Genomic DNA, 26267 nt, shown 5'->3' on the forward strand with positions numbered 1-26267 from the left:
GAACCTGACGTCGAATATGAAGAACATAATGTCGATCATGAATCCGACCATTTCCGAACCATTCTGAAATTTTCCGCCAAAATAGCGTCTAGTGCAATGAACTTCAGCCATGTGAAGGAATTCGATCAGTGACTACAAAAACTGGGCGCACATTTTCCCGATCCGCCAGACCAATCGGCTATCGCCGTGACATGTCGTGCTACGTGTTCTATTTCGTAGCCGCTGTTGTTGTTGTTGTACTCATACTGTGGAACATGCCCACATAGAAGGATTGGCCAAGAATTGGGGGGCACAGAGGTTTTCAGGAAAAATAATTCCTGGACGAAATTGAAATGAATGGTAAGGACGGAAAAAGTAAACAAAAAGGAACTGCCCAGCTCTCAAGCCTACAAGGATCCGGCACCTGATGGTAGCAGGTCTTTCACCAAGCAACCCTGCTTCATACATTTCCTGGACGCAGAGACCGTACCATCGTTCTCTACTGGACTTCATCAAATCAGCTAACCTTTTTACATTCATTTAATGTCTACTACATCATTCATCGCACCTTCACCCATCATTGATGCCTTCGGGCAATAAATTTCGCTTAAAAAAAAACGAAATGAAACGGGAAATGCAGAACGCACGCAAGAGATCGAGACTGATAATTATAGCCGATAATAATAATTGTAATATAATGATAATTGTAAGAATAAAAATAATAATGATTTTTTTAATTAACAAGGTAGCCGTCTTAATTTCATTAAAAAAATTTGCACGGCGGTTAAAACAGACTTTCGCACCACTGTTGTAAATGATCGTCTTCGTTGTCTTTCATCTGTTAAGTTTAGACTTCCAAATGCTCCATGGCAGTAGTTCTTCAGCCGTAGCAATGCAATGGAGCCGAATGAGTGAAGAAATATCAAAGCTCGCCTATGTCACGAATGATACCCTATTGTAGCAGTACAATAAGGTGAGAATGCAGCCCTATGTAACCGAAAAACAACGTTATAAGGCAGCCTTACGTAGCCGCACAAGAAAGGGAGAAGGCAGCCTTATGTAGCTACGCATGAAGGTGAGAAGGCGGCCTAAAGCAGTGCTAAACTCGAAAAGAAGCAGATGGATTCTATAGCGTAGAAAGCAATGAAGACACTAAGGAACTTTCAGTGCGCTCTCAAGGGCAAAGTAGATAAGCCCACTAAACGCGGCGGGACGTGAAGCCCCAAAAAAGGCAAAGGACGTCGAGTGATTCGTTCAGCTGGAAGAGAAGTGAATTAGGACGGCGGTTTCGTCAAACAACGAAACCAGCTTCTAGCGTGGCGATGCGCGCGGCCAACGCCGAAGAATAGAAGCGGGTAAAAGTGGCAGCCCGTTCAGCAGGAAATACCAGACCACATATATATCGCGGCTGCCACCATCATGAGACATCGTTGAGTGTGTCTTGCACGAGGGAAAGGAGGTGGATGGACTCTCGGTGAAAACTAGTAAAGTTGCGTTAGCCGAGGAAGTGGCGATAGCGCTGGCAGCCACTCACTCTGACGCCACGCACATAATTTCTGATTCTCAACACGCCTGTCGAAATTACATAAGGGGAAGAATAGCGCCGCTTGCCAGCAAACTTTTAGCAAACGCGCTACAAACAAAACAAATGGTATGGGTGTCTGTACACCAGGGAATAGAAGGGAACGAGGCTGCTCACACAGCAGCCCGAGCGTCTCTCCCCCGGAGTTCCACTGAACTCCCAGACTCCGTCGGGACTCCTGTACCGAATCCGCTTACCACGTATGCGATAGTGCAGCATATCTGCGCCTCAGCAGGCAGACGTTCCCAGAGCCCGCCAAGGGCCTGCATAGAACTGAGGAACGACACCTCACAAGGCTGCAAACGGGGTCGTTTCTAAGCCCTGCGATTCTAAAACACATAGACCCAACTTTTTCAAGGTACTGTAAATTTTGTGAGACGTGGGCAGACGCATATCATATGGTATGTGCCTGCCAGAAAAATCCGGAAATAAGAGAGGAAATCAGCCAACGAGAGAGCGCTGGGAGGCGACCTTATCCGACTGCTTGGACCTTGAGTACCATAGGGCTCTTGTTCAAAGAGCGCGGGAAGCGGCTACCGCCAGTGGTGTCCCGGAATGAGGACTACCACCAAGGCATGGGAGCAGCAATACCCTCCATTCCTCCCCTAATCCCACCCCAGTGCATCCAATAAAGTTCTACCACCACCACCTTTCCAGCGATATATTTTCTTGCTTACACCTGCTCTCGACGCAAAGAAGAGTTTTTCATAGGATGCCATTCCTTTTCTCCTCATTACAGGTCAATGTAAGGAAATGGCTGCCTCAGCGTAATGTTCCCAACACATGGGCTACATTTGCAGTATTTTCTAAATTTGTGCAAACAGCTCGAGTTTCTGTGCGCGCTCTAAGGAACCGGTTGGACCACGAAAAAATCGAATAGAGAAGTTGCTCGTTACACTCCAGTGGGCGATAGCCGCCTAAGTCTAAAAGCCGACAACTCGTGTAAAGCGAATGCGACGCTCTGAAACCTTGTTCAGTACCTCTGTCTACAGGAATGCGACCACTGGCGCATCGCATCGCTTCCAATTTCTAGCGCATCGCATTGATGTAAACGGCAATAATGCGTTAGTAAAGTGCGTCGCATCAATGCGCCAGACGAGGACAGATCTAGAAAAGCATGTCGACTTCCGTGGTGCATGGAAACAGGTTTCCAAGCACCCTTCCTCCTCGCTGTGGTGGATATGCACGATTTTAGTTCAGTTAGATGGGTGCCGCCATGTTTGTTTCACCCGAGCGCTGCCTACCGCCGACACCATCATGAGCTGGCAACTTGCATTCCGTGGGGTGCAGAGGGAACAGCGTATTATATCTGCAGGTGCCATGCACTTGTTTTATTCCTGTCAAGCCTACAGATTGTGTGTGCTTGTTGACCTTGTTTTCATCCTCATGTGTTCTATGCCATTTTCACGCCTGCAGCAACCATACCAGGACCAAGAGACCGTGCTTCGACAGAGTGAACTGGTTGGTTTGGTTTAGGGGGGTTTAACGTCCCAAAGCGACTCAGGTTATGATGGACGCCGTAGTGAAGGGCTGCGGAAATTTCGACCACCTGTGATTCTTTAATGTGTACTAACATCGCACAGTACACGGGCCTCTAGAATTTCGCCTCCGAAATTCGACCACCGCGGCCGGGATCGAACGCTAAGTTTTCAGGTCAGCAGCCGAGCACCATAACCACTGAGCCACCGCGGCGGCTATCAGCATAGCTAAGTGCGATGCTTGCAGTTCACGTGTGTAGTTATTGCCGCCGTTAGCCTCTAGGGTAAACTTGGCACGGAATTTCACGTTGGAGAAATGGAATCGAAATGTGTTGAACCTGAAACCTTGGGAGAGCGATCGCATATCCTTGGTGTCGAGGAGCACAGTTTCTCATGAACGTTGCTCCTGCTTGCTTCGCCATGGCGAGTAACACTTTAGACTGCAGAGCTTACGACAGTCACCCCGTTCACAAATTGAACATTCGAGAGACAGCAGTGAGCTACGTGAGCGGTACGAACCCACATCTGATCGTTGCAATGTTTGTTTGCGGCGATAGGCACGCTGAAACTGAAATTTTGGTTGATGATGATAGTGGATTTTTATTGCGCAAAGGCATCTGTGGCCAAATACCGCCATGGCACAAGGTATTTTCGTTTGCTCAAGGTGGGGTCAAAGACACATTTCCCAAGCATTTCACCCTGAGTAAGCCGAGCACCAGGCCAGGGGAAGCTTGTACCCATTGCATTACCGGTGGATTCCGGTGGCACTGGGGATCGAACCCTGCACCTCCCACATGTGAGGCGGATGCTCAACTACTAGGCCACCGCTGCGGTCTGAAATTTGTGTTGTGTTGTGTTTTGTGACACATAGGCAACTAAGGCCATCATGCCCAAAGCAAGAGGTACAGGAAATGTTTTTTGCTGAACTTTAAAATCATTCGTGGTGTACAGGGCCTCAAAAGTTAGTACTACCTAGTGAACACATTGAAAAATATTTAGAAATGGCTGGTAGTAAAATCTTTACAGAGGGTTGGGTAACGTCAGCTGCTATCCTTGGCTGGGCAATGATCTCGAGGCTTTCTCTCACGGATGAGAAAGTGGCTGAGGGGGTCTCAAAACTGGAACAGAGCAGTCGGTAAGATATTTAGAGTTTCTTGAGAAATTCTGTTCCTATAAAAAAACTGAAAACTCACGACCTATCAAGATTTGCTTTATTATATCCTTAAACAGTGTAGGATAAAAAGGAATGTATTCATTACAAAAATGAGTAAAGCACTTTCCTTTGTTTTTCGAGTTTCGAAACTGAAAATGAAACTGAAATCTCGTCCCTCGTGTCGCTCACTTAGGGCTGTTCATACTACCAGCGATACAACCAATTCACAAAAATCAATACGCATTTTCGCGTATTACGCTTCTGCCAGTAGTCCGCTGATCCGGATCGTGAGAGGGAAATAACTATAAGAATAGGAATGGTCTGAAGCGCATATGGCAGGTCCTCTCAAATCATGAATATAAGTTTGCCAATATTCCTCAAGAGAAAAGTGTACAACAGCTGTATCTTACCGGTACTCACCTACGGGGAAGAAACGTGCAGGCTAACGAAAACAGTTAAGCTCAAGTTAAGGACAACGCAGCGAGCTACGGAAAGAAAAATGATAGGTGTAACGTTAAGAGACCCGAAGCGGGCAGAGTGGGTGAAGGAACAAACGCGGGTTTATGACATCCTAGTCTAAATCAAGAGGAAGAAATGGGCTTGGGCAGGGCACGTAATGTGAAGGCTACATAACCGCTTGTCCTTAAGGGGCCATGACAGCCTATTTGCACGCGTACCCTGCTATCGCCTTGAATTCCCAACAGGTTAAATTACAATTCCCCGAATTTTCAGTTGATTCTGTGGGGTAAATATTTTTAAAACGAAATTTTTTTCGTTCCTTTTGCGAACTGCTTGCTGGTCTGGCAACCTCTGATCGCTGACGTCACGATGGCATACACGGCCTGCGTCGTCTGCTGCGAGCTGTTGAGGTGCTTGCATGCAGACCGCAGACAGCGGTGGCTCGAAAATTTTTTTTTCTTTTAGCTCAGCGAAATAAAATGCATTTTCCGTGTTCTCTATTGGGAAGCCTTCAACTTAGTAGGCGAGCTGAGTGATTATTGGGAAAGCGGACTTGCTCGTGGCGCCCGTTTTCCGATTGTTCAGGAAACAGAAATCGATGCACCCCCGTTTCATTATTTACGCTTAGAAGCACGCTATTCGTATGCTATGAGTGTGGTCTCTTTTGAGCAGTCAAGTGCTCCCGTATGCGAAAAGCGGCACGTGCCGTGCATGCCTTCGCCGATGTGCGCCGTGAAAGCCGCGGCGTTTTGTAGCTAGCTACCAAGTTCTTGTCCGCTATTCATCGGCTCGATAATTAAACTCAAATCATCAAAAGGTGGCACTAGAGTAACCTTGAGGCCCGAAAGGACCAGAGAAAAGTGCCCAGCGCGGCGACTTCCCCGCTGCATGTACGCGTTTGCAAGTCGAACATACATTTCCTCCGAGAACCCTTTTGCAGGAACCAAGCCGCTTGCAAAACCCTACGCTATTCGAATGCTTTCACTGCCCGCACCGATTAATAGTCGCCACCGTCTAAATGAGAGCTTCAAAATAATTGTACACCATTTAGCATTTTGCGGTGCGTGCGCACTGTGCCCCAGGAGTGCGACGATTACAACTGTAGCCTCGCGCTGAGGTTGTTTACATGGCTGTGCGCAAACAGTACTGCTCGTTTCCGTGGTATAAAACACAAGATGAGTTCGCCTTATCCTAAATATTACGTACTCTTGCTCACAACTTGCACTTTTACTCATTTACACACCATGATAACATTGCAATAAGCGCCGATGATGCTATATCGCCTGCTTGGGAAACCCTTCGCGTTGGATGCCGGCTCTTCCCGCTAATTGTATCTGCTTTCTCTTATGTCGCCCAAATTAAATTTTCGATCGCTTTAGCTAAAGATACGTTCGGACATTACTTGAATGAATGAAAACAACCAGATTTGTTGTCCACAGTCGATGCCGACGGCTGCTGCCGGCTTTCTTCTGCCCATGTTATGCAGACCGGGTCACATATATCGGCACTTCCCCCTTATTGTACTCACGTCCTGCGATGTAGGCAGTCGTCGCTTTGAGGGCACTGTAGCCAAAACTACGCTCAACAGCTATTTGCAGGCGCTAAAACTTGCGAATTCGCTCTCCGCAATCGCCGAAGTCGCACAAACGAATCCTGCGTACTAGCTAGGCCTCGTCACCAAAGGGACCGGCGGCCCACCGTCGACCTAAATTCAAGAATATGGCAAAAGTTCATCACTGATTAGTAAGAAAGTGTGAAGATATTATATGCAGTGGCTCGTTTCGCGTTTTTCGATACGGATAAGGTACACAAGCGCAGTTTTTCCGGCCGTCGCCTCACCGGGCACAAGCCCAGGCGACGGCGACGTGCGGCGTTTTCTGCCCGTGTCGCTTGCCTCGCCTGTCGGTTCAATGCGCAGGCACCCTGACTGAAAGCACGTCTTCACTGGTGCACGCACATCGCCTGTGTCTCCGTGGGTAGCATAAGGTCCAATAAGTTCTAAAATTCTTAAGTTTATATAACGTCATACCAAGTAGTCCCCTACCACACTGTCCTGGTTCCCACTAAGCTGACTCTTAACATTGCTACATTACGCGGTCGTTGATCGTGCTGGCGTCGTCGTTGGTCTAGCGTGACAGAACAGTGCGTCAGCGACGGTATTTGCATACCGACCAGCCCACCCACCGTCGATTGTCGTCGCATCGGCCGATAGTGTGACCGAGCCCTGCCAATACCGAAGAAAAACTGCGTTACTGTTATTATCGCTTTTGCGGCACCAGTCATCCATATATGGGGGACGACTGCTACTTCGATCGCCTGCGAAAGTACAGGGGGGAATGAGACCTCGCTGCGCATATTGCAGCAGCGAGAGCAGACGACGTTGCTCCGTGCATGCCCTAGTGACGTCACGACAGCATTCAATATGGCGGTCGCTGCCAGTGGGAGGAGTCTCCCAGTCTCAATTTCGATAGCATTTTTTGGAATGTACAGCGCGTCCACGGCAGCCAAACTTCGAAAATTTAATCATAAGCTCTTGTATTAGTTTAGTTACTGAAGCACAAAACTGCAATATGAAGAGCGACCATGTCATGGCCCCTTTAAGTGTAACGGAGTGGATTCTAAGAGAAGGCAAGCGTAGCAGTGGATGGCAGCAGGTTAGGTGGGCGGATAAGATTAATAAGTTTGCGGCAATGCGCTGTGTGCAGCTAGCAAAGGACAGGGTTAATTGGAGAGACATGGAGAGGCCTTTGCCTAGTAGTGGTCGTTGTCAGGCTGGTGATAATGATGACGAACCTGCAGGCTTTTTTTTTAATTCACTCTTACTGCTGACGACACGCTGTCACTTTCTCTCGCCTTATACCGCTCGGCCACAAAACAAGCGTAGAGTAACACGTCTTCCTCTATTTTTTCATGCGGTCTACTTCTGTACCTTTCACATCGTTGTACATGATGTATGAAACGGAGTGTAGAACTATAAAGATGTCAGATCGCTCTCATTTTCTCTACCTCAATATATAGTAAAGTATAAACACCTTAACACCTGTCGCTGAATCTCGCGTTAACCAGTGGTTACCATCCTGTAAATGTTTCTCTTTTCATTCAGCGTTTTTTATCTCTCGTATTTGTACCTGCCAAGTCCCAAACACCTGCTTTGTGGCTCGCTGTAAACGCCGAGAGCACTAAACTTGCACTGGGCACACTCAGGCGTATTATTTATGTGGGCGTCCATGTACATCCCAACGCACTTACTTTCCTGTACAGTCTTTCCTGGAAAAGTACTTATCCTAGGGTGTCCAGTAAATCAAGCGTGTGTGCTGCCAGGCTTGTTCAATAAAAACAAAATTCGTATCGGCCTTAAATGGAAGTGTTTTTCTTCCACAGCCTGAATGAAATGTCGCAAACAGAAATTTATCCTAATTCAGGGTTCCCATATGGCACAGTTACCTGCTAGTAGGGGAAATCTTCACATGATAGTGTGTAGTCCCAGTCTGAAAGCAAAACAAAATTTTCACTGCTCACAACAGATTTTTCAAACTTTTTGGGGGCATGAACTTCAAGCAACAATATAAATTTCTGATGTAACAACAGAATTTTGTCTCGTATTGTGCTGTGCCTTACAGTATCCATAGTACTGCGGCAACATACTAATGGAAAATACTAAGGCACCACAGAATAAGACTACAAAAAACACGTCGTTACAAAGAAATGGCAAACATTTTGTCGTATTTCGGGCAAGATTTCGTCGATTTTCTCGCGTTTAAATAGTTCAAGTGCGAGAGAAACGTTGAAATTAATCTAGGCAATAAATCGAGTGAAATTTTTCTGGCAATGTCACGCATAGCTTGGACGTGAGTGAACTTGAGGAAGAGGTATGAAGAAAAATCTTTCACAAAAGGTGCCGCAACTAACCCAGCTTATCGCACTTTGCAGGGCTGTGAAAAAAAAAAAAACGCCCGAAATCTTAGCGGCACTTTCGTCAACAATACCTTGCACCTAATATTCTTCGAATGGTTGATGGCTTTAAATGAACCTTAGACACAGTTCGTTAATGTCACAAATGAGAGTATTTCTTTCGCATTAACACGTTTCTCAGGAAGAGCGACGCGCATTGATAGCCATTCTGCCTCAACTGCTGCTGTCAGCGCTTTCTCGGCAGGCTTTTTCTTTCTTCGACCTGTGTGTAGTCAGCCTTATTGCACCTTTGGTAACCGATTGAGAACAGTTCGCTCCTAACTGCATCTGCCAATCCGAGACCAAGGCGCCGAGCCCGTATACAATCTAGCCATTTTTTCGAAAAACCATGTTTAATACACTCTGCAAAAAGAAAGTATCACCGTATAATTGTAGCACTCGTAAGGGGAGCGTTATTTTTATTCCTTAACTCGTAACAAAGTGCTTTTATTACGTTTTTCTTGCTTTGTTCTTGGCATGCGCAAATTGCGCGAGTAATTTAAAAAATACGCAAGCTCTGAGGGTACTCTAAGCAGAAATTTACTTCGGAATTTGAGTTTTGAAAACGGCGGCTATTTAACTTCCAGTCTACCTCTCTATGGCCCGCTGTATTAATGTTGGCTTGCTGCCCTACTATGCTGATAGCTTTGTTTAACCTGCTACATTCATCGACCACAGCAGTAGGGCGAATTGTTTTGAAAACTATAAAAATATCAACACTACAGTACTACCATTTCTTTGAATGCCACCGCTGGCGCCGCCAATCACAAGTTTTATGAGAAGCATACGAAGCAGCGTTAGGATTACCAGCATTATTTTGATGACACCTTGGTAACTGCTCTTAACGCAATGCGTCAAGCGTCCATTCTGCAGAAACTCCGGCGTCGTCGGCGGCGCTGTGACCGAAAAGACAGGTGGCCTACCTGCCGTCTAGGCAACGTGACTTTGTGACGTCATCACAACTTGCGAACATTGGCTGGTCGCAATCTGCCCAATGGGCCCAGAACATGTGAATTAAAATATGCATGGTCGGAACCTTTACTATAGGTATTCGTGCACTAAATGATCCTGCACGTCACCCCAAACCAGTTTACAACCTCTTCCATTGTAATGGTAGAGACCACGGCTTCATCAGACAACGGTACTAAAACAAGAAGACGTAATGTTAGCACATATGTTTAAAGGAATTACCTTTCGTGTCTGTTGCTCTACACACGATGGGTGTTGTTGTTGTTGCGAAGAAAGAAAAGGAAAGTGCACGGGCCTGCCTACTGGCTTAAGCCGAGCCACGCTCGCTGCCACGTGCTGAAAGTAGGAGAGTTAAAGGATAGGAGAGCAAAGATCGAAAGAAAATGCGTGCGCTAATATGCCCAGGGACGATCCCGGATGCAGTGCAATACCTGGCCGACCCGTGCCAAAGTACTTCAAGCCGAGCACGCCGCCATATTCCAAAAATAAGTTTAATATCTTGGGTCCAAGGACCCGCAGCAGATATTAAATCAGATGGGTGTTCGAGATTGCGGAGATACGTCTCGCACAGCGCGTGTACGCCTACTTCCTCTTCCTTTAGCTGCCGTTTATTATTGCGAAAGCACTACTCCAGGCGTACCGACCACGAGCAAGAATCTTGTCTTGTGTGATCGGAGTAACTCGGGTAAGCTCAGGTCAGTTCGGAGGTCGCGCAATCTGCAGCCAGCGGGAGGAAGATCGGAGAAATATCCGCAGGAGCATCGCGCCAGGTGCAGCCAATAGGAAAAGGACGTCGCGCCATCTGCCGCCCAGTGGAGAGACGACGATGAAGAGAGAGAAACGCAGTTCCATGCACAGGCAGATTCCAGAAAAAAAGGCGAAGAATGAACACGCGGTTTCGCACGTCTGCTCGGTTTAGCTATGTTAAAACACTACTACTTCTAGTACGAAAGCGCTGTTTCGATGAGTATACCTCGAGCATGATCTTGCGATGTTTGTACGCTTCTGGTGTTTGAGGATTTGTGCCAAGTGAAATAAATAAATATACATCAAAAATATCAGCGACAGGCAATTGCACCCACGGCGACGCGCACAGATCAGCTTCGCTGGCCACTGCGCGAAAGCACTAGCCGAACACGCCCCGTGTTGAGCTACAACACATTATCGCGCTGTTCATTGCACGTCTTCTAGTTCATCAACTAATACTACTCTCAAACTAATATTCTCGTTTGGAGCTGCGTGGCGCTGGGAACATAGAGATAAGCGCTGCAGACGTTGGCGTGGACAACGCTGTGGCAGAAACACAGCACTAGAGCATGGGCCGCCAGCGAACGTACATTGGATTAATTGGCATCGATGATGAGAAATTTGACGACGCGTTTAAACGGCTCCCTGAGTCACTGAAAACCTCCATCGCGCTTTCAGGTACGTGACGGTGCTAACCACCTGCACAAAACTGCTTTCGGAGAATATCTCTGCCTTAGCAATGCTAAACCGCCATCCATTTATTTCACCATTTCGCGGTCTTTCTGCCTTCTGGCATGTTTATATAGCTGATCCTGCTGTTAAATTTATTTTGCTGTATTTTTCAGATTTTCCAATGACCGTTTTGTGGACCTTGGCCCCCATAAGTACTCTCTCCAGCTGGCTAGTGGAGATAAGTGTTCAAAACAAATCTTGACGGCCGCAGCGCCACTGCACCACGACGACGGAATGTTGAAGCTCTCCACTGGCATTGGAAATCGTTGTGGAGCACCGATGGAAATAGGGAAACTACGTCTAGTTTTAATATCCTTCTGAGTCTCGAATGCTAGCAGACACACATGTTTTTCGACACGTCCGTGTAGAACCGGTAAATATGCACGTCATCGCGGCCGTGTACATGACAGATAATCTCAACTTCCCTAACAAGCTGACAAGCCCCATTCATGGCCGTCAACGACTGCAGTTGCTCCAAAGCCCCCACTGAGATGGCGCCACTGTCCCGCGGCTGTATTTTTTGTACTGAGTACGAGTGAAACGGGGCACTTGAACATAGCCTTGCGCAGAGGTTATTTTCTATGATTTGTCTGTGCTTCCATTTTTCTTCATTAGAGAAGAATTAAATGCCATGAAGAAATCTAGGTGGCGCCTTCTTCTTGTTCGTATTATAGCGATTATACAAAAAGCACGAGAAGCAGTAGCGACACAAGTGAGTGACTGTGTCGCTCACTTGTCCCTCACTTGAGTGACTTTGTCGCTATGTCGTCGGCACTGGACAACCACTACCGCACTCAGTGGTCCGCGTATATTTACAAGTCTCGCTGACAAACCTTGTGTGGCCCGCAGGTGACATGGGAGGCTCCTTTCGATGAAGTTCGCGCCACAGAAAGAAGCGCGGTGGCACTGCGCACAGCTGGAGATACATAAAGCGATGAAACGATGGGCGTATTCGCATATCCCTCGACGCGAAAGGAAATCTGATTAAAAAGTAGCAAATACAACTGATCGAGTACGTGTATGAGAGCTGCGACGCTGACCTGTCTGCTAAAATCACGAAAGTGTTCATTTCGACGCCACTGTACTATGCAGAGGCCTCAAAATAATTGCTTGCCCGAATCCTTGAAGTCGCGTTCATAGGGATGGCTGCTCAGCCGCGGGTACCAGCAGCGTTCTTTTCGAGGAGACAACACAGGCATTTTGATCCGAGGTTCGGTATAGTTAACTCAAATAATGCGCCATTACCCGAAATCACTGCGGAGCTCGTCGGCCATGGTGGCCATATTAGCGGCAGCCGGCACAAGCAGACGAACCTGAAGAGCGGGCTTTCTGCTTTTGTGCTGGCTCGCGTCAGCCGCCGTTTCCGGCCTCACCGGACGCCGTGCGTCGAGTGCGCGCCGGCTGGCGAAAATCGCTAGCCGCCGTGAAATTGCTGCATGTATACCCTGACCTCGACATGCTCTGGCAGCGAAAAATAGCGTTGTCACGTAAGTGTATTACCAGGTGATGCTTGTGGATACACTAACACACAATAGGAAGCCGGAATCCCTGCCTTCGCTGACATCTGCTTCACGCCCTGCTACGCATGCATACTCAATGTAAATAACGCGGACCATTTCTCCATAACTCAGACTTGCAGGTATTCCGTGAGTGCCGCAGTCTAGGGTAATAAGAGATGCTGGCGAGCCATCGGTAACCACAACACGGAAGCGGATAAAACTGCTCTGCACAGACACCGCGCAAAAGTTCTACTTGATGTCCTTCTACTAAAAATTGCACAAGAGAGTGAAAGTATTTCTTTTTGTAGCAATAGCTACATTGCAGTAGCAGTTTGAGCCTTCGGCGTGGCTGCGCCGACACGCTGTCACGTGGTTGGTCAGGCGGTGCGGAGCAGCTGCTGGCGGCGCGCCGCCGTGGTTGATCACGTGATTCGTCACGTGGTTGGTCACGTGACCAAGTTCCACTCGGCCGGCTGTAGCTATCGCGTCACTCCAAGTTTAACCAGACCTAAACCACCGCCAATTTTTTATTATTATTTCCATGAACAGTAAATGAGAGGTTGGTGCTGCATAGCGGCTTCGGCTACTCCTTTTCACCAATTTATCCTCTTGACAGTCATTCTCTATAGCTCCAGAGCCAGCTTCTTTTCCGTCAAAACAATGCAGTTCACAACCTGCGCCTTTTACAGCAGCAGGTTTTAAGCCCGTTCCTTGACTTTCGCGTCGCAGTAGTAGAGCGTAAAGGAAGGGTGATTACCACGGGAGCAACTCGGAGGGTGATTAGCGTGGAAAAAGGAGGTGTAAGGTCACTGTGGAAGTAAAAGGCTATGGTCAGAATGCAGGAATGCGTAGCCCTCCGTGTGGTAACCGTATCAGGAGGAGAGTATGGCTACAGCAGTGGAATCCGCAGCCGGAGGTTGGCTGACATGGGGACCCTCGGAGGGAAGGCACCGTGAGAGGAGGAGGAGCGTATGACAGAGAGCGTAGCAACACGTAACCGGAGTGTGGTTACCTCAGGAACCATCCGGAGGGTGGTTACCGTGGAATGACGACGGTTACCGTGGCAGGAGAGTATGGTGAGAGCGCAGTGGGTAGCCGGAAGGTGCTTACCACGGGAACCATCCGGAAGTTGATGTCAGAACGGCGCGAAAGGAACAAGGATAAGAGAGGCACAAGAACACAACAGGTCAGGCGCCTGTCCTGTTGTGTTCTTGTGCCTCTCTTGTCTTTGTTCCTTTCGCGCCGTCCCGACATCAGCTACAGCTACGAACCAGCTAGCCCAAACCAAAGTACTTCTTAAACCATCCGGAAGGTGGTTGCCGTTGAGGGAAGAGTGTGCGGCGGCAGAATGCTCAACTGGAGGGTGGTTCCCACGGGATTAAAACCTAGAGGGTGGTTGCCATGGAAGGAGGAAAAGGAGTAGGGCAAGAGCGGAGGAACATGGCACGCGTAGTCTCCGGCGGCTGCTGCGAAACGCCCCGCCTGAGGAGTGGATCAACGGGTGGCGAGCGCCTGGAACGGCGAACTAGAGAGGAGCGCTAGTCTAAACACGATTGTGGCTGGAAAACTAAAGCAAAACGGTCTATAGCTACACATATAAACATGCCGAAGTGTAACTTTCTACCGCTGTCTATCGCCAAATGAAAGTGCCTGAATAACTCTGGCTGAATAGACCGTAACACAGTGGTAACCATTGTGTGGGCTTCCAACCCTGCCTTTTAGCGTTCACCCGGCTATGGTTTTCCCCAGCACATTCCACCACTATGTGTGAACGTTATTCCTGTGATAATACCTAAATAATTTAGCTGCTTATCAGCTATCGTCCAACTTCTTCACCCACTCTTCATATAATAGTTTACTTCACGCTTCCCGTGCTTCAAACGATGACCAGCCCATGTCTCCGTGTAGAGCCTCATTAGTGCCTCTGCCATGGCGAATTAATGCTAACTTCCCAACAGTCTCTTGTTTATTTCTTGTCCTGAATAAACATCTGCCTTTGGGCACTAAAGAACTTTCCGAAAGTTAAGACCCAATTATTTCTTTTCAAATACCTCGCAGCATTTCATACCTATTGCAATTACATAGTGATGTATGCTTTATTACCACGGAATCTATCTGCTCTTGCTCTTGCATCTGAATCAGGTCTTCGTTTCCCATCGACTGAGAAATATGTATTCTCCTACACTGGGTATTGATGGCCTTATATTGCAAGCACCTGATTAGTTGCATGATTGTATATGATCAAAGCGGATTTATTGCCGCTAAAAGTTAAATTAGGCATACTCTTCGTCTCCACAAATATTAACAAGGGACCACAAACCAATTTGACTAACAAGTTAATGGCACAAAACCGTCAGCACAAATTAAACCCGGGAGTCCTGCTTCACAACCGTTACGCCTAGCTTATGCTAGAGATTGTATTAGTTTCTTTCTCGTAACTTTATTTCCATGTTTATCAGCGAGGTAATCAACTCCAGTAGTGATAATGGACAAACTGCGTTTACAGGTTGCAGACATTGCTTGCTGGTCTTGTTATCTCTTTTCATTCAATTTGAACTTTATTAACAAACTGTGCAAATTTCCTTTTGCCTTATGGTCGATACCTTCCTCTTTGACTATCTTTGAAGACCGCCTGCTTTTTTTTATAAACATCGTCTAATGCTAAGAACAGCGTTTTGTTGTTTTTCTATTTTGAACAATTCTCCAAGGAGTCCACCCAAAAAATGGGAGTTCTGTGCTTTAAATCTACAAGCTTCAATGTTTACGCTTTGAAAGCAATTCACGCAGGCTATATTTACTCTCAAATTTCTGTTTTCAGCAGTATGGCTTTTCCAGGTCCATGCTTGTCAAGAGCTGAAGGATTGGTGAAATAAAACTAAAATAAATTGTTTCGCGTATTCGTATCGCAACAGATCGGACATTCATTTGGTGCACTGACGCCAGAAGCCCTTCATACACGTGTTGGAACTTTCAATATAAGTCATGAAGCAAGATTAATGGAACGTTTGCCGAACATGTTTTATCAGTCCATGCAAATAAACTGACGTTCCTGCCCCATTAAACACCCAGCTCAGTGACATATGCCCCGTATATTTAGTTTAGAGGCATACGCACGATGAGCTGTCATTTAATGCACCTTGCCACGTACTGCGAATGCGGGAAATAATTTAACTCCTTAACAAGCCCAAGAGTGGATCCTACTTTTCGTAGCTGTTCTACTTTCGCACTCATGCTGTAGGGTTGTGGCTAAACTGTAGGCATAGTCGTTTTCATTAAAATTGTTACCGCTTTATTGGTGAAACGAATTATAAAGAGCTTGATGAATTATTATCGATCCCAACAGTCGTATTATGATGAGAATGGTACGAGAAGTGTTTACGTGCACCATCAAATTCTTCACAAGAATGCATAGGTTTTCTGAAAAACTCGGCATATATTGAAAAACAACCGAGGCGAACGCGTTAGCATGCTTCAAGAAAAAGCTTCATTTCATGAAGTTAATTGCAACACTCAATACCACGCTAAGTGTACTCGACTCGAAGAAACGATTGAAATGCGCAGACAAATTGAGAATGCAGTTCCAAAGCGCAACTTTTGGGCATGTGAAAAGCACGAACAATTGAAAACGCCGTAATCTTTCAACATTTGCAAAAGAGCGAAGTGATCAAATGGTAAACTGGAATATTTTCATACAGTGCAAGCGCAAAGACTGGCAAACCGACTTTTCGCCAGACTACGTCGAATAAAACTGCTTACTGTTGAATATTCCTTCCAGGAAAATCCGGCTTACTGAATGCTGCAGTGTCCGGAGATAAATCTGTGTGATAAGAGACCACATCTCAGGATGACCGCAACTATGGAGAGATTGAAAATTTAAAAGGAGCGATTCTGGAGCTAATTTTAACCGTGCCGTGCACACTAAAGCGAACCAATGGACTTCACTGTGGCTGCGTTGCTACCTCAGGTCTCTTCACCAAGCACGAACACACAGCGATAAGCCATTTCTGCGAGCCATGAAACCTACGACTTTACAGTTGTGTGTGTAGTTTTCCACGTAGCTCGAACGGAATCCGTATATCACGGCCTTACAAGTTGGCTTCGGAGTAGTATCCAGCATGTTTCTGTGTCTCTTATCACACTTTTTTCTTCCAGCAAAATTGATTCCAGAAAGCGGGAGAACTTCTGTTCGACGTCCATTTTAAGGCGGGAACAACTACATCGGGCTTCGGGCTGTCACTTCTATGAGCTGTGCCGCGTTGTATAGTGACCCAACATGATTCAGCAATTTTCGCAAATGTAGGAGCCTTTGCCTTATCGGGCTATCAGTCACGCAGCGAACGAAAAAACTGCCGCAAGCTCAACCTACTGAAATAAATACAAAAATACACTTCGCCGCCACCTACAAAACTACGTCTTAACGTGACACCTGTTAAGGCAAAAAAAAAAAAAAAACTTCCCGCAATCTAGAGAATGCCGCATGTCTGCCTGCAAAGCACATAATGCAATGGCCAGCCTATATGTGATGTGTAGGTTTGGCGAACCGGTTGGACGGTTTGTTAGTTACTCACGAAAACATGTACTTCTTTTTCACCGGAATATAAGAAGACCCAGCCTCAAATCGTTTTACACAAAGCCATGACTACTCATCATGTTTTACTCCATAATCGAGAGCGTCACACCGCTTTCAATGATGTCAAGCTTACCTCCCGGTTGTCCGTCGTCCCTTGGTTTCACCCCTTCGTGAAGTAGTCACTGAGTCTCTGGGATGAAATAGCCTGGTCACTTCCAAACCACTCGGGCTAGTCGCAAGTGCTCGCTGAGGCGAAGCGAAGAACCTAACACAGCCTCACTTCGATGCGTCTCTGGCAGGTCGAACAAGCGCACTTCGATGCGTCTCTTGCAGGTCGAACAAAAGCACTTCGATGCGTCTCTGGCAGGTCGAACAAGCGCAAGGGTAAGCGCGTCGAGTCTCGTGCAGTCAGCTCAGTCAGTCATCGAAGCCGCCGCATGTCCGTACTGAACCCGACTTCCGGTACTGCCGAGAGCGTGCACTACGTATACAGGGAACGTTGTGACACGAAGCATGCTCCGCTATCCGGAATGGGCCCGGGACAGCTGGCGTGGCGTGGCCGTAACTGCGTGCATCGCTCCAGAAAAAAAACGTGCAGGTATGCTTATCACTGCTTTCCGGCGCCTGCGTCTGCATCTTGTGCGTGGCTTCAGGAGAGGAGGTTTGGGGCAGAATGTCGAGCGAGCAGCGCAAGCCCTATCTCTAATATTGACAATCTTCGGCTTTAAACAAACGGCAACTCCAGGCTCTGTCCTAGTGCCACGGTAAAAAGAAAAGACAGAAAATTAGAGGAACACTGAAGCTCAGCAGTAGGGGTATGACAGAAGAGCGTTAATAATTGTTTACTATATTCTTTCTACATTAGTACGTACTTCTAATTAAACACACCTTTAGGCATATATAACAGTAGACACATTATACCACGTGATACACCAGAAACGCCGCACGAGATACACCAGTCTTTCTTTTAAACAAGTCGAACCAGCGTGCCCCGATGTCTAAGGGGTAGCGATTCTTAGGGGTTCGATTCTCAACTGCTCATTGCAATAAACTGTTCAGCGTAATTAATATGATATGATAGGCAAAGGGTGGATGCAGCTGGCAAAGGATAGGGTTAATTGGAGAGACATAGGAGAGGCCTTTGCCCTGCAGTGGGTGTAGTAAGGCTGATGATGATGATGATGATGATGATGATGATGATGATGATGATGATGGTGATGATGATGACATCATTAAATGCAGCGTTTACAAGTGAGTAAAGCTATGACCTCATATTCGCAATTTAACATAAGTTTTTAATTATTTTCATTCCACAGCTCTGTGTGTGACGTCACTATCCTGTCGACCAATCTCTACTCGAGATTTTCTCGAGTCGCCAACGGCAACGAGTACAGTAGTTCCTTCGCTGAACGGGAGCTTGACGCTGTCTCGTAAAAAACCGGCAAGCCAGTGCGCTGAAAATGACACGGCAGAAATACGTTCGTTGCGTGGGCAAGATCTTATAACGCCCAGCTCTGCAAATACCGACGCCGATATTACCGCATCGCGTACACTCGCCCGCGCGATGTGCGCAAATATGGGTCTGCCCTTTTTTTATTGAAGACGGAACTACACTTTTCCGATGACGACGCTCTTCGCTTTTCTCTAGGCTTGCATTCTTCCCCTCAACTGCTAACATTCGCAGACTCGAACCTGCATCGGTGGCGGAAGTTGCACATGTCTTGCCGGTGCGTGGGAAGTCTGTGGGCAACGTTACGCTGGTGGTCGGCGTCTCTTGTGTGGATACCGTACAATTCCGGACAAACACATTTTTAAACGAGAAAGAGTGATGAACGCAATTTTTTATATATTATAAGATTTCACTATAACAATCAATATAACCGCTGATCTCCTATCGACACGCTTGCATTTTTTTGCTATTACCGTTTTTGCTATCATCAAAAGCGTTCCCCATTGTTTTTCTAAGGCAGCCTTAACTGTTCAATGCGATCGATCGAGAAACTTTAAAAGAAAGATTTTGCTACCCATCGGAAGAATGGACCATTACCTTCAATATTTCTCTAACAGTACCTTACAATTTTGCTATAAATATTTTTGGCTTTTGTTCAAACTTACCGCCTTGGTAATTCGCAAGTACTGCGCCAAGCTAGTCGAAGATCTACACAATGGTGAGCATCAATTATTCGGTGTTCGAAAGGTTCGAGTAGTTGTAAACCAGACGTTATCCATAGTGATAGCGTTCTCCTTGACGGAGCAGTATGCCAAGCGTTTCAAGGAAGCCCTCCACTGATTTTTAATAATAATAATAATAATTTGTTTTGGGGGAAAGGAAATGGCACAGTATCTGTCTCATATATCGGCGGGCACCTGAACCCCGCCGTAGGGGAAGGGATAAAGGAGGGAGTGAAGGAAGAAAGGAAGAAAGAGGTGCTGCAGTGGAGGGCACAGGAATAATTTCAACCACTTGGGGATCTTTAACGTGCGCTGACGTCGCACAGTACACGGGCGCCTTAGCGTTTCGCCTCCATCGAAACGCAGCTGGTAGCGGCGTTTTGGCGGGAAAATATCAAGAACAACATTAGACACTCGTTGTAGACATCACCCGCCGCGGTTGCTCAGTGGTTATGGTGCCCGGCTGCTGACCCGAAAGACGCGGATTCAATCCCGGCCGTTTCGATGGAGGCGAAATGCTAGAGGCCCGTGTGCTGGCAATGTCAGTACACGTTAAAGAACCCCAGGAGGACGAATTTAACCGGGAGCCCTCCATTACGGCGCCCCACATAGCCCGAGTTGCTTGGGTACGTTAAACCCCATAAACCACAAACCATCATTGTAGACACCATGTCAGGCAAACTAAATGCTATCGTATTTCTTCATTAAGACTGTGGTTAAAACGCGTCCCAAGTTGTTTAAACGACTTTCATTATGTCTGCATTCACGAAAGCAAAGCTTCCTGATTTTCATTTAAAAATATTTGAGTGACAACAACCTTAAGCAAATATACGCCATTTCGCTCCTCCCGATAGCAATTCAGTCAATAGGACCTTCCTGTAGAAGTCGTATTGCTTGGCGAACACTGCTTCGTGGTCTTCTTTTTCCCAAGCATTGTACGAGAAATTTTTTCGCATCAAGAACTTGCGACATGCAGTGTTTCGCCTAGCCACACGCCTTTGGCTTGGCTCACGAAGGAGCACGCAATGCGTCACATCCGCCACAGCTGGCACGTCCGTGGCGGAGAACTTTCTAGTACTTGCTGCGTTCTCTGGTACGCTGAATTCACTAAACGAAAGCGGCTGGCCTTATCTCGTCAGGCTGTGCATGTTGGACCCAAGTACAGGTACTTTACACCTGACTTATTAATGCAGCCACTTGCGTTGTCTCTCCTAAATCCAAAGCCGCTTTTTCTTTGTTGCATTTTCTTCACTTTCGCTTCCTCACGAAATAAGGCTGCCACAGTAGGGTTGGATCTGCCACAACTTGAAGGTTCCCGAACATGGATGAGGAGAGGTAGTTGTCGCATGTGTGTATTTTCTTTTCATGGTAACAGACATCACATCGCGCATGCGCCGTCCTACTCTCTAATCCTTTGTTTGTACCTGCGCTTCCAAAAATGCAGTTTACGATACCTATCTCAGCCAGCCCAGTTGACAAATGATATCAAAATGATAGAGACGAAAACGTTTGATGCCCTCCCCTCTCCCCCCCCCCCCTTAACCGATGTGAAGTGTGTTACTATTCAGCGCGGGAAAGTTCATTCAATGCGTAATCAGCCAACTCGAACCGGACCAAGTCTTTCCCTCCTTCTGAATGAGATCCTGAGAGGAGGGAATTTGATTAGGTTAATAATCCTTGTCAGTTGTAAAGCATATACCTTCAGGGAGTACCACATTTGGCTCTGATGTGTTTACACCTTCTTTTGAATATGTTCTTTTTTCCAAAAAAGAAGGTGCCCGGGCTATCACAGCTACTAAAGTGGAAAGCTTGCAAGCTTGCAAGATTCCAAGCATGCAAGCCGTCAAAAAAAAAAAACATCATTACAAATCAGGGTGTGAAAGAGGTGACTTGAAGCTTATACGGAATATAAATAAAAACGTTCTACTGAATGAGGGGACTGCAAAGCAAGAAGAATAGGATTTCACCATTCATCATCAGCTTAACTACGCTCACTGCCGGGAAAAGGCCTCTCCCGCATCTCTCGATGTAACCCTCTCCTATTCCAGTCCAGTTGCGGCCACCTTATCTCCGCAAATGTCCAAATTTCACCCTGGCCAGTCCACCGTCGTGGATACATGCCATGTCACTAAGGTAACAACAGCACTACCATTCGCTTATTACCAGTTTACCCTCTTCTACTGACCCTCCTCATTGAACTCTGGCCAATCCCCCGTCATGGGTAGGTGCCATGTCACTAAGGTAACAACAGCACTACCATTCGCTTATTACCAGTTTAACATCTTCTACTGACCCTCCTCATTGAACTCAGGCCAATCCCCCGTCATGGGTAGGTGCCATGTCACTAAGGTAAGAACAACAACAAATGCAGGCAGTGTACATACCAGACAGCGTCCAGAAGAGCACAGCTTTTCAGTGTTTCCAGGCAGGCTTGTCCGCTTAACGGTACTTATATTTCGCAGTAACGCTTCACCAAGGAAGATACGCAAACATCCGCCGCTGCTCTTTTCTGCGCGCATTTGTGGGTACGCATGCAGCTCACTGATTCACTGTTTACAAGCAGCAAGGGAAGCACCGCGTTCCGCGCACAGCCAGAAAGCTGTCAGCGTTTCTATAACGTACACAGAGATATTTGTTAGCCACCATCGTGACGTTGCAGGCTTTGGTAGTTTTATGAATGAGCAACGCTTTCAGAAAACTGCTCCCACCACACTGCCATTTACCGCGGTGCGCTTTTCAATGGATCAAAGTGCAAAGCCTCTCGTGGGTTGTGCGTTGTCAGCGCACCTTGAACAATCACCAGGCATAGGGAGTTAATTCGAAGTCGTTCACCTAGACCGTTTTGCATAGCCCGTGTGAAGCTTCGAGATGTTGTATAGACGCTGCATGCGAAATTCGCTGACCGATCAAGAGAGGTCGAGTGACTCAGGGACATTATCACCACCTGCCCGCCGTGGCAGGTGGCAACCTGGAGTTGTCGCAACACCAAAACTCCGTCGATGTCCGGTGTTACGAAATTCGCCGATTTGTCCAGAGAGGTCAAGTGAAAAAATGAAAAAGGGAGTGTCTTCCTTATTGCTATAAAGAAGCAAATATCTGCTGTTCCCATTATTGTCAGTAGTGACGTCATAACAACCTGCTCGTCGGGTTATGAGCGCAGCAAAGCGGGCACTTGCTAGAGCAGCTAGCAGTCTGAATATGCATCAGTTGACAGATCGACAATTGCAAACAAACTCGCGCAAACACAGACATAAGTTGCAACAAAAGCTGAGACTGATGTGAAGCCTAATGGTATTGCATTCCACTTTTAAGGAGACTTAAGCATCCCCATAGTCTGTTTTCTTTTTCACAATTTTTAATCGTTTTTTTTTTTTGCAAACGTTTACAACAGATCTAACTAGAATTGAAATCCACAAAACCAGCACAAGTCAGAAGCTCTTCATGATGCATTTTTTGCCGGTTAAAAGCAAAACACGCAGCCTCCAGCACGCTTAAACTGTTTGCATGTCCATGGCATATTCGGTAAGCTATGCAATAATGCCAATATTCTGAAAATCTCCAACTGCGTTCACACCTCATTATACAATTGAACACTGCCATGACCTTGGTAATAAGCTAAGATGAATTTCACGACCACACACGTACACCAGAAACTTCGCGACTGTCTTCAACTTATATCGTTTTTTTATGGCAACAACAGGCAACCAAACACTTATTAACCACGCAAGCTTAAAACTAATGTAATGGCAGACTGATTAAGTGACTGGTTGATTTACTCAGCCAAGTGAAGCGGGCGGCTTCATTTGTTAATTATTTGATATTCATTAAGTTGTACCTTAATATGGCGAGCTGCAATATTCAGTCGTAGAGGTTTCAGTCATAGTGAGGCAATCACGCTAATCGGAAACTTAATGCAAAGTGCGTTATCATAACGGCACAGGCTTTTAAGCGTCGTATGCTTCTCAGCCGCTAGGCACACGTCAGGCTGGGTTTGAATATCGTCACGAGCAAACACTTCCCGCAGTCCCACCTTACGTCAATTGCTGCGTAACTCAGGCGTCGATTTTGGCACGAACTACTCGAATAAGACCTTACGAGCGCAGGTCCTTATCGAGCCTAGCCCTGGCGTAAACCTGTTCTCAAATGCGTGCGTGTGCAACATTTACTTGGCGGAGTCGCCGCACAAGATTAGATCTGCAGAAGTGAAGGAAACCGAATGTGTCACCGGTGACTACAGCTAGAGAGAAACGAGGAAAAAAACATTGACTATGTTAGCGGGCGATTGTTGCTATATGTACACCGGACAGCAACCGACTGCAGACGACCCATCCTTCGAGCAGGACAGTTCTGGGAGCCGGCGGCCGCGTCCTTGGTATAATTCCAACGTGTACAACCACAGCGTGCTTCCTGGACCCATCGGGAATCAGGCTTGCTTGCGACGAGGGACTCCTTGTTCAATAAGAACGCTTTGAATTGAAACGAATTGCAGATCGACCGCCTGTAGTACGACGGTTCAGGCGTGTCGCACGTCATAGCAAACACCGAATGGTGGGCTGTCTGTGTGTGACTTCTGAGTAGCCAGCTACGGACAGATATTATTTTAACAGTGGGCACTGAAAGCGACGGAAATTGGTTTCACTTTCACTATGATTGCGCCAAAGCACGAATATGGCTTCTTGGGTTTGCGGTAATTGAAGATTCCGTTTTAATTTTCACAATCCTTGGTTTTGCAACTCACGGAGTAATATTAGTGCATGGCTGTTTTTGCGTTCTGCCTACGTTGTATAACGCTCAGCCGCCGCTGCCGGGATCCGAGATGTGACCTTGAGTTCAATAGCACAGGACCATAGCGAATGAGCCGTCGCAGCTGCTTCAACAGCGGAAGCCCTGTACCGCTCGTAGAAGGCTGATTGCATGCATAATGTTGGTTTGGCTTGGTTTATGGGTGTTTAACGTCCCAAAGCGACTCCGGCTGTGAGGGACGCCATAGTGGAGGGCTCCGGAGATTTCGACTACTTGGGGTTCATTAACGTGCACTGACATCGCACAGTACACGGGCCTATAAAATTTTGCCTCCATAGAAATTCGACCGCCATGGCCAGGGTTAAACCCCCCTCTTTCGGAGGAACAGCAGCCGAGCACTGTAACCATTGAGCCACCGTGGAGGCTGATATAACTTGAAGGAGTTTAAATTTGTTTTTCCTATTAAGACCATTTCTTAACCTTGCACGGTTTGCACGCGGCTAAATCAGTCGCTGCTGACGTATGCAGGTGCACCCGGAGGAAAAAAACATTGGCTTGGTCTCCACAATGAAGGAAAACCCCAGGGACCCGGAGCACCCTGACCTCTGTTCCCCGTTGGGTGCCCGACTGCGAGCTGATAAGATGCATCGTATTATTGAAAGCCGAGCGTCAATGGGCTCAAGAAAGGTGCCGACTGAAGCCACGTTTGCCAGATCAGTGAGTCACCAACCGAAGATCGAATGCGGCTCTCCGCCTCCTGTCTGACACGTATCTGTTCGTACCGAGTAGCACGCGTTTTCCATATGCCGCAGAAAACTTACGCCGCATTCAAGGCATCGCTTGCGGGCACGTAAACTACTCTGGCTACTTGTTTTGTAGTAGTGGACGCTCGCTCGAGTTGAGAGCGTATGACGTAGCCACATAGGGACCGGCGCAAAAAGTTTTGCCGATTGCCCCACGGGTGCGTAAGCGTTTAACGCTTGGCGCCAGCTGGCGGCACTGTATGTACTACGTCATAAAAACAAAACCATTATAAACCTTTCAGCCATGACGTCAGCGCGGAAAGTTCGACGGCCTTGTTCCGTCTGTTCAGTGCTTTGCAGGATATCGGTCAAGGTTCTGGCGCACGTGTGTGAATAAACCTGGCAGCAGCATCAGTGTGTAAAAATTCTTTATTCATGTTTTTACAGAACTCGTTGATGGTGCTTGAATGGAATGGAAGAATGGAGGGCATATTCTCCTGTCTCCCTTTGCAGACTAGTATAATCCCCTGTTACTTCAGCTATGTCTTGAAAACACATTTCTTCATTTTCTTCCAATCATGGTGTGGCAACCATAGCATTTTTTTACTGCTGATTTAGAGATGGCCTCTAGAGATATTTAGCAGACAAGGGAACGGAAATGCTGAGCTCATTATGACATACATATGAACGAAGCCAACAGCCACTGAAACCAAGAATCATAGGGGAATGTAGCAAATTCTTCTTTTAATTATTGTGGCGGTTATCAATGACATATCAATAGTGAAATTTTTTATCGCGGTATGATAACTGACTGGCAAACAGAAGAAAAACTACTATAGGCCGCCTGTAGGATACAAACCCACGACCCCCCGAACTTCACGTCCTGTGCTCTACCAACTGAGCAACGGCCCCGGCTGTCCAATCTTCTGCTTTCGGGGGCATTTATGTAACGTGTGACCTACTTTGAGAAACTGTTGTACGTGTGCTCACGACTCCGATGTGAGTTCTTTCCGTTGGGTCAATTTTATAGGTGGCAGTATCTTCCAGAAACTGAATGATTAATTTCCTTTAGCAACCTTACGCATGCTCTGGCGTTTAGTCATTGCAAGGGTAATAATTTCTCATCATCATCATCAGCCTCACTACACCCACTGCAGGGCAAAGGCCTCTACCATATCTATCCAATTAACTCTGAAAGCATGTATTTTCTCTTCAACAGCGATCATGGCATTTCAACTGCACTGCACTGCACTTGAAGCTGTGTAGAGTTTAGTTGAGTTGTATACTACAGGTGCAATTAGCCTTGCTTATTCTGCCGGCAATTGCTCCACCGTAGTGTCACTTATATGTTAATAATGAACTAAAACCTGTCGGATCTGCCCCGCTATGCGCAAAATAACTTACAATTGTGCATATTCCACTTCCGCAGTCACCATCTATGCGCAGTGTGCCCATCATATTTTCATCCTCACGTTGTATTTATTTTTGGT

General features: G+C 46.8%; 1 protein-coding gene across 2 annotated transcripts in view; it reads right to left on the reverse strand.

The window, feature by feature from the left end:
• LOC144104265 (prestin-like) overlaps positions 1–17459 on the reverse strand; it is a 75841-nt gene extending 58382 nt beyond the window's left edge. For both annotated transcript variants that reach the window (XM_077637159.1, XM_077637158.1), the window contains exon 1: positions 17253–17459. The gene's annotated coding sequence lies outside the window, so the exon portion shown is untranslated. The remainder of the gene's footprint in view (positions 1–17252) is intronic.
• Between the last annotated feature and the right edge of the window lie 8808 nt (positions 17460–26267).

Source organism: Amblyomma americanum, chromosome 9 (assembly GCF_052857255.1).
Source record: "Amblyomma americanum isolate KBUSLIRL-KWMA chromosome 9, ASM5285725v1, whole genome shotgun sequence".
Lineage (NCBI taxonomy): Eukaryota > Metazoa > Arthropoda > Arachnida > Ixodida > Ixodidae > Amblyomma > Amblyomma americanum.